The following is a 7359-nucleotide window of genomic DNA, read 5'->3' on the forward strand; positions in this document are numbered from 1 at the left end:
AACGCAGGTGTTCCGCAAAGCGGTCGCCCAATCTGCGTTTGGTTTCCCCAATGTAGAGGAGACCGCATCGTGAGCAGCGAATACAGTATATTAAATTGCAAGAAGTACAAGTAAATCGCTGTTTCACCTGGAAGGAGTGCTTGGGGCCCTGGACAGTGGGAAGGGAGGAGGTAAAAGGGCATGTGTTGCATCTCCTGCGCTTGCACGGGAAGGTGCCAGGTGAAGGAGCAGGGCTGTTGGGGGTGATTGAGGAGTGGACCAGGGTGTCGCGGAGGGAGCGGTCCCTTCGGAATGCTGAAAGGGGAGGTGAGGGGAAGATGTGTTTGGTGGTGGGATCACGTTGGAGGTGGCGGTAATGGCGGAGGATGATCCGTTGAATGTGGAGGCTGGTGGGGTGAAAAGTGAGGACAAGGGGAACCCTATCGTGGTTCTGGGAGGGAGGGGCAGGGGTGAGAGCAGAAGTGCGGGAAATAGAACAGACACGGTCAAGGGCTGTGTCAACCACGGTAGAGGGGAATCCTCGGTTGAGGAAAAAGGAAGACATGTCAGAAGCACTAGTATGGAAGGTGGCATCGTCAGAACAGACGCGGCGGAGACGGAAAAACTGGGAGAACGGAATAGAGTCCTTACAGGAAGCGGGGTGGGAGGAAGTGTAGTCCAGGTAGCTGTGGGAGTCGGTGGGCTTGTAGTGGATGTTTGTTGAAAGCCGATCACCAGAAATGGAGACGGAGAAGTCAAGGAAGGGAAGGGAAGAGTCGGAGATGGACCATGTGAAGGTGAGGGCAGGGTGGAAATTGGAAGTAAAGTGAATGAACTTATCCAGTTCAGGGCGAGAGCAGGAAACGGCACCAATACAGTCATCGATGTACCGGAAAAAGAGGTGAGGGAGGGGACCTGAGTAGGACTGGAACAAAGAATGTTCCACATGTCCCATGAACAGGCAGGCATAGCTAGGGCCCATGCGGGTTCCCATAGCAACACCTTTAATTTGGAGGAAGTGAGTGGAGTCAAAGGAGAAGTTGTTCAATGTGAGAACAAGTTCAGCCAGGCAGAGGAGGGTGGTGGTGGATGGGGACTGGTCGGCCTCTGTTCAAAGAAGAAACAGAGCGCCCGAAGGTCGTCCTGGTGGGGGATGGAGGTGTAGAGGGATTGGACGTCCATGGTGAAAAGGAGACGGTTGGGGCCAGGAAACTGGAAACTGTTAAAGTGACGGAGGGCGTCGGAAGAGTCGCGAATGTAGGTGGGAAGAGACTGGACAAGGGGAGAAAAAAGAGAGAAAAAATAAAAGGCCTAACTTTTAATGGGGTATTTAACAGCGATATTACCGTGGAAAAGCCAAAGTTTTCATCAGTTTCCCTGATTGCCAGCTATGGGTTGGAGTGATGGTGGGGTGTTCCACAGCGCAGCCAGTGTAGGAGCAGTGAATGACTGACCGCAACTTCAGGATTTCCGCGTTAGGATGCGCACGCGCTACGACCTGAAGTTGCGGTCAGTTTCAAAGGGGTAATAACCGCGAACGCTGTTAGTTCGCCGTTATTACCCGCCGCAGATTCCGGCCCAATATGAGGCTAACGGCGGAGTGGCACAATTCGCCCAGCAATCTGTGAAGAATCGGAAGGCAGGGCATATCTCACCTTGACCACAAATTGCTGGATTTTTTTTTAACCAACTAATAATGGCGAGCGCCATTAAATTCACTGGTGGTTTTCCAGCAAATTCTGGCCCTTGCAACTGCAAATATTTTATTTGCCCAAATAATAATATTTATAACTGAAGAGCATACGGGCAAGCAAATCAAAATCTGCCAACAAACCCTAGTACGATAGCAAAATACTGCAGATGCTGGAAATCCAAAATAACAACAGAAAATGCTGGAAAAACTCAGCAGGCCAGGCAACATCCGTGGAAACATAGAAACATAGAAGATAGGAGCAGGAGTAGGCCATTCGGCCCTTCGAGCCTGCTCCGCCATTCAATGAGATCATGGCTGATCATCCAAATTCAGTACCCTGTCTCTGCCTTCTCCCCATATCCCTTGATCCCTTTAGCCTTAAGAAATATATCCAACTCTTTCTTGAATATATTTAATGAACTGGTCTCCACCGCCCTCTGTGGCAGAGAATTCCACAGGTTCACCACTCTCTGGGTGAAGAAAGTCCTCCTCATTTCTGTCCTAAATGGCTTACCCCTTATCCTTAGACTATGACCCCTGGTTCTGGACTCCCCGGCCATCGGAAACATCCTTCCTGCATCTAGTCTGTCCAGGCCTGACAGAATTTTATAGGTTTCGATGAGATCCCCTCTCAATCTTCTAAACTCCAGTGAGTATAAGCCCAATCGACACAATCTCTCCTCATAAGTCATTCCTGCCTGGTGAATCTTCGCTGCACTCCTTCCATGGCAAGAACATCCTTCCTTAGGTAAGGCGACCAAAACTGCACACAATACTCAAGGTGCGGTCTCACCAAGGCCCTGTACAACTGTAGCAAAACATCCTTGTTCCTGTACTCGAACCCTCTTGCTACGAAGGCCAACATACCATTTGCCTTCTTAACCGCCTGCTGCACCTGCATGCTTACCTTCAGCGACTGGTGCACAAGAACACCCAGGTCTCTTTGCACTTCCCCTTCTCCCAATCTATTGCCATTCAAATAATAATCTGTCTTCCTGTTTTTGCCACCAAAGTGGATAACCTCACATTTATCCACATTATAGTGCATTTGCCATGTTTCTGCCCAATCAATTCAATTCAATTCAATTCAAATCGCTTTATTGGCATGATAAGGTACATCTTATGTTGCCAAAGCATCGAAAAACATTTATGGTTGAACACATAAACGCAGATCTATTCATACAGTAGTAAGAAGTCACACAACACCAGGTTATAGTCCAACAGCTTTATTTGAAATCACAAGCTTTCGGAGCGCTGCTCCTTCTTCAGGTGAAGTGGAGAAATGCATAAAGACACTTTACCTGAAGAAGGAGCAGCGCTCCGAAAGCTTGTGATTTCAAATAAAGCTGTTGGACTATAACCTGGTGTTGTGTGACTTCTTACATTTGTCCACCCCAGTCCAACTCCGGCATCTCCACACCATGGCTACTATCGACACCACAAACTGCCGGCTCAAAGTGGAGAGGATCTCCAAGAAGATCGCGCATATCGACACAGACATCAAGTTTCTACAGAGATGCAAGAAAGCAGACAAGATCCTGAAAGGACTACAGATCACTAACCCACTCAAGTCGACCTACAACACAGACTACGCTGAGAGACTCTGCCGTCGTACCTCTCGCACCCTCCTCAACCATCTCGTACACCAGCTCTACAGCAGACGCCGCAACCTCGAAACCGAGATGGAGTCCATGTTCTCAGCCTGTGCTCAGGACGCAGCAGACCAGCTACGAGACACCGCCAAACAAACAAGGCAACGGAACTACGCTACCTACATGCACACCAAGAACAGGAAGCTTGAGAAACTTGGCATCACCAGCAGCAGCAACCAAGCCTCCCCCGGTACCACGGTTGAAACCACAGGGAAATCCATCGTCAACCTGTCCGACCACACCCTTCAACCAGATGAAATTGAAGTTCTCAGCCGAGGGCTCAATTTCTGCCCCACCACCAAAATGGACCCCATCGGTCTCGCAGCAGACACAGAGGAATTCATCAGGAGAATGAGGCTCCGGGAATTCTTCCACAAATCCCAAGATGTCAGCAGCGAACCCAATGAGACAATCAATGATCCGGAACAGCAGACAGAGGGATCCACAGTGCAGCAACCAAAGAAGAAAGAGTCAAATTGGACCCCTCCGGAGGGTCGCTGCCCTAAGCTTGACATGTATGCTCAAGCTGTCAGGAGATGCATCAACGCCAGATTCATCAGCCGCACTCACAAGACAGTCCAGAATGTCACCCGAGCACAACGCAACGCCATCCACGCTCTCAAGACCAACCGCAACATCGTCATCAAACCAGCAGACAAAGGAGGTGCCATCGTCATACAGAACAGAACGGACTATTGCAAAGAAGTATACCGACAACTGGACAACCAGGAACACTACAGACAGTTACCCGCAGATCCGACCAAAGAACACACCCGCCAACTCAACAGACTGATCAAAACCTTCGATCCAGACCTTCAAAGCATCCTACATGCTCTCATCCCACGTACTCCCCGCGTGGGAGACTTCTACTGCCTCCCAAAGATACACAAAGCCAACACACCTGGACGTCCTATCGCATCAGGCAACGGAACCCTGTGTGAGAGCCTCTCTGGATATGTCGAGGGCATCCTGAAACCCATCGTACAGGGAACCCCCAGCTTCTGTCGCGACACTACAGACTTCTTACAGAAGCTCAGCACCCACGGACCAGTTGAACCAGGAACACTCCTCGCCACGATGGACGTCTCGGCACTCTACACCAGTATCCCCCACAATGACGGCATCGCTGCGACAGCCTCAGTACTCAACACCAACAACAGCCAATCTCCAGACGCCATCCTACAACTCATCCGCTTCATCCTTGACCACAATGTCTTCACCTTCGACAACCAGTTCTTTACCCAAACACACGGAACAGCCATGGGGACCAAATTCGCACCCCAATACGCAAACATCTTCATGCACAAGTTCGAGCAAGACTTCTTCGCTGCACAGGATCTCCAACCAACGCTATACACCAGATACATCGACGACATTTTCTTCCTATGGACCCACGGCGAAGAATCACTGAAAAGACTACACGATAACATCAACAAGTTCCATCCCACCATCAAACTCACCATGGACTACTCCTCAGAATCAGTCTCATTCCTGGACACACAAATCTCCATCAAAGACGGACACCTCAGCACTTCACTCTACCGCAAGCCCACGGACAACCTCACGATGCTTCACTTCTCCAGCTTCCACCCTAACCACGTTAAAGAAGCCATCCCCTATGGACAAGCCCTGCGAATACACAGGATCTGCTCAGACGAGGAGGAACGCGATGGACACCTACAGACACTGAAAGACGCCCTTGTAAGAACGGGATATGACGCTCGACTCATCGATCGACAGTTCCGACGGGCCACAGCGAAAAATCGCATAGACCTCCTCAGAAGACAAACACGGGACACAACCAACAGAGTACCCTTCGTCGTCCAGTACTTCCCCGGAGCGGAGAAACTACGCCATGTTCTTCGCAGCCTTCAACATGTCATCGATGACGATGAACACCTCGCTAAGGCCATCCCCACGCCTCCACTACTCACTTTCAAACAGCCGTCTAACCTCAAACAGACCATCGTTTGCAGCAAATTACCCAGCTTTCAGGAGAACAGCGACCACGACACCACACAACCCTGCCACAGCAACCTCTGCAAGACATGCCAGATCATCAACACAGATACCATCATCACACATGAGGACACCACCCACCAGGTACATGGTACATACTCATGTGACTCGGCCAACGCTGTCTACCTCATACGTTGCAGGAAAGGATGCCCCGGAGCATGGTACATCGGCGAGACCATGCAGACACTGCGACAACGGATGAACGGACACCGCGCAACAATCACCAGGCAGGAGTGTTCCCTCCCAGTCGGGGAACACTTCAGCAGTCAAGGACATTCAGCCTCCGATCTTCGGGTAAGCATTCTCCAAGGTGGCCTTCGAGACACACGACAACGCAAAATCGTCGAGCAGAAACTGATAGCCAAGTTTCGCACCCATGAGGACGGCCTCAACCGAGATCTTGGGTTCATGTCACGCTACATGTAACCCCACCTGATGCAGGGTCATCCAGACTCGAGTCGACATTGGCTTGTTCTCTCTACACAGATGCGGCCGGACCTGCTGTGATTTCCAGCCAAAAAAAATGTTTTTTGTCTGTTTTTTTGTTTTTCATACAGACCCCAGCATCTGCAATATTTGACCCCTTGTGACCCCACCTCATTGTTCTTTGACATAATGTTTCCCTGACTGACCTGTTTGGACACCATTCACACCTTTGACTGCTGTGATTATCTCTCTGCCGAGGTGTGATAAATGGCAGTTGGAAAGGTTACCTGTAAACATCTGACATGATTCTCTGACTATATAAGCTGTGTCTTTATGCATTTCTCCACTTCACCTGAAGAAGGAGCAGCGCTCCGAAAGCTTGTGATTTCAAATAAAGCTGTTGGACTATAACCTGGTGTTGTGTGACTTCTTACATTTGTCCACCCCAGTCCAACTCCGGCATCTCCACACCATATTCATACAGTGTATAAACAGATATATCCCTGAGTGTATAAATATACATTCGTATAATTTGTATGTACTCTTTTCTTAGGTTTACTGGTTGTCCCTCTGTTTATGGCAAGCTGTAACATAGTGTGCCGCTAAGGTTACACAATTTCTCTGTTCCCCTAGTAGGTATGGGAGTTTTTGGTCATCATTCAAATTTCTGAATTCAGGGCATATTTTTGTGAATTTTTGGTAGAAATTCTCCCTGATGCCCTGATATTTTCCACAAGCTGTGAGGAAGTGCCTCTCTGTCTCCACCACTCCCTGACTGCAGTGAGAGCATATCCTGTCCTCTTTTGGCAGCCGGGTCTGTCTGTGTCTGCCTTTTTCGATGGCCAGGCTATGTTCACTAAGTCTGTACCTTGTCAAGGTTTTTCTCAGTTTGCTATCCTTTACCATGGTCAGGTATTCAGCCATGTTGTACTGTCTGTTTAGGGCCAAGTAGCAATTGAGTTTGTTTTGGGTTTTTGTTGTTTCTGCCCAATATGACAGGTATTTTTCCTTTTGCTTAGTGACAATTGTGTTGGGTCGAATTCTCTGTGCTATGATGTCACTGTCCTGGGGCTGGTTATTGTTAGTAGTGTTAGTAGTTAATTCACTGAGTCCCAGGACTAGTTGGCTGAAGGTATTCTTCTTTATGGTCCTCTCTTGGCATTTCACGGCTTCGTAATGATAGCAGTGGGGGTTGCTCATTTTTAGGTGTTTCCAAAATTGGTGGCTCTTTTTTGGATAGTAATTATTAATGGATATTGGCCTAGTTCTGCCCTGCATGCATTGTTTACGGTTTTCCTTTGAGTCCGGAGGATACCTTTACAGAATTCTGCATGTAGGATCTCAATTGGGTGTTTGTCCCATTTTGCAAATTCTTGTTGTGTTAGCGGTCCCCACACCTCACTGCCATAGAGTGCAATTGGTTCAATTACTGATTAAAACATTTTGAGCCAAATGCTAATTGGGATTTCTATTTGGATTGATTTTTTGATGGCATAGAAAGCCCTTCTAGCTTTCTCTTTCAGTTCATTCACAGCCAGATGAAAATTTCCCTTAGAGCTGATTTTTAAGCCCAAGTATGTGTAGTTAGTG

The sequence above is a fragment of the Somniosus microcephalus genome, chromosome 22, assembly GCF_052327205.1.
Source record: "Somniosus microcephalus isolate GS21.2 chromosome 22, FLI_Smic_1.0, whole genome shotgun sequence".
Classification (NCBI taxonomy): Eukaryota; Metazoa; Chordata; class Chondrichthyes; order Squaliformes; family Somniosidae; genus Somniosus; species Somniosus microcephalus.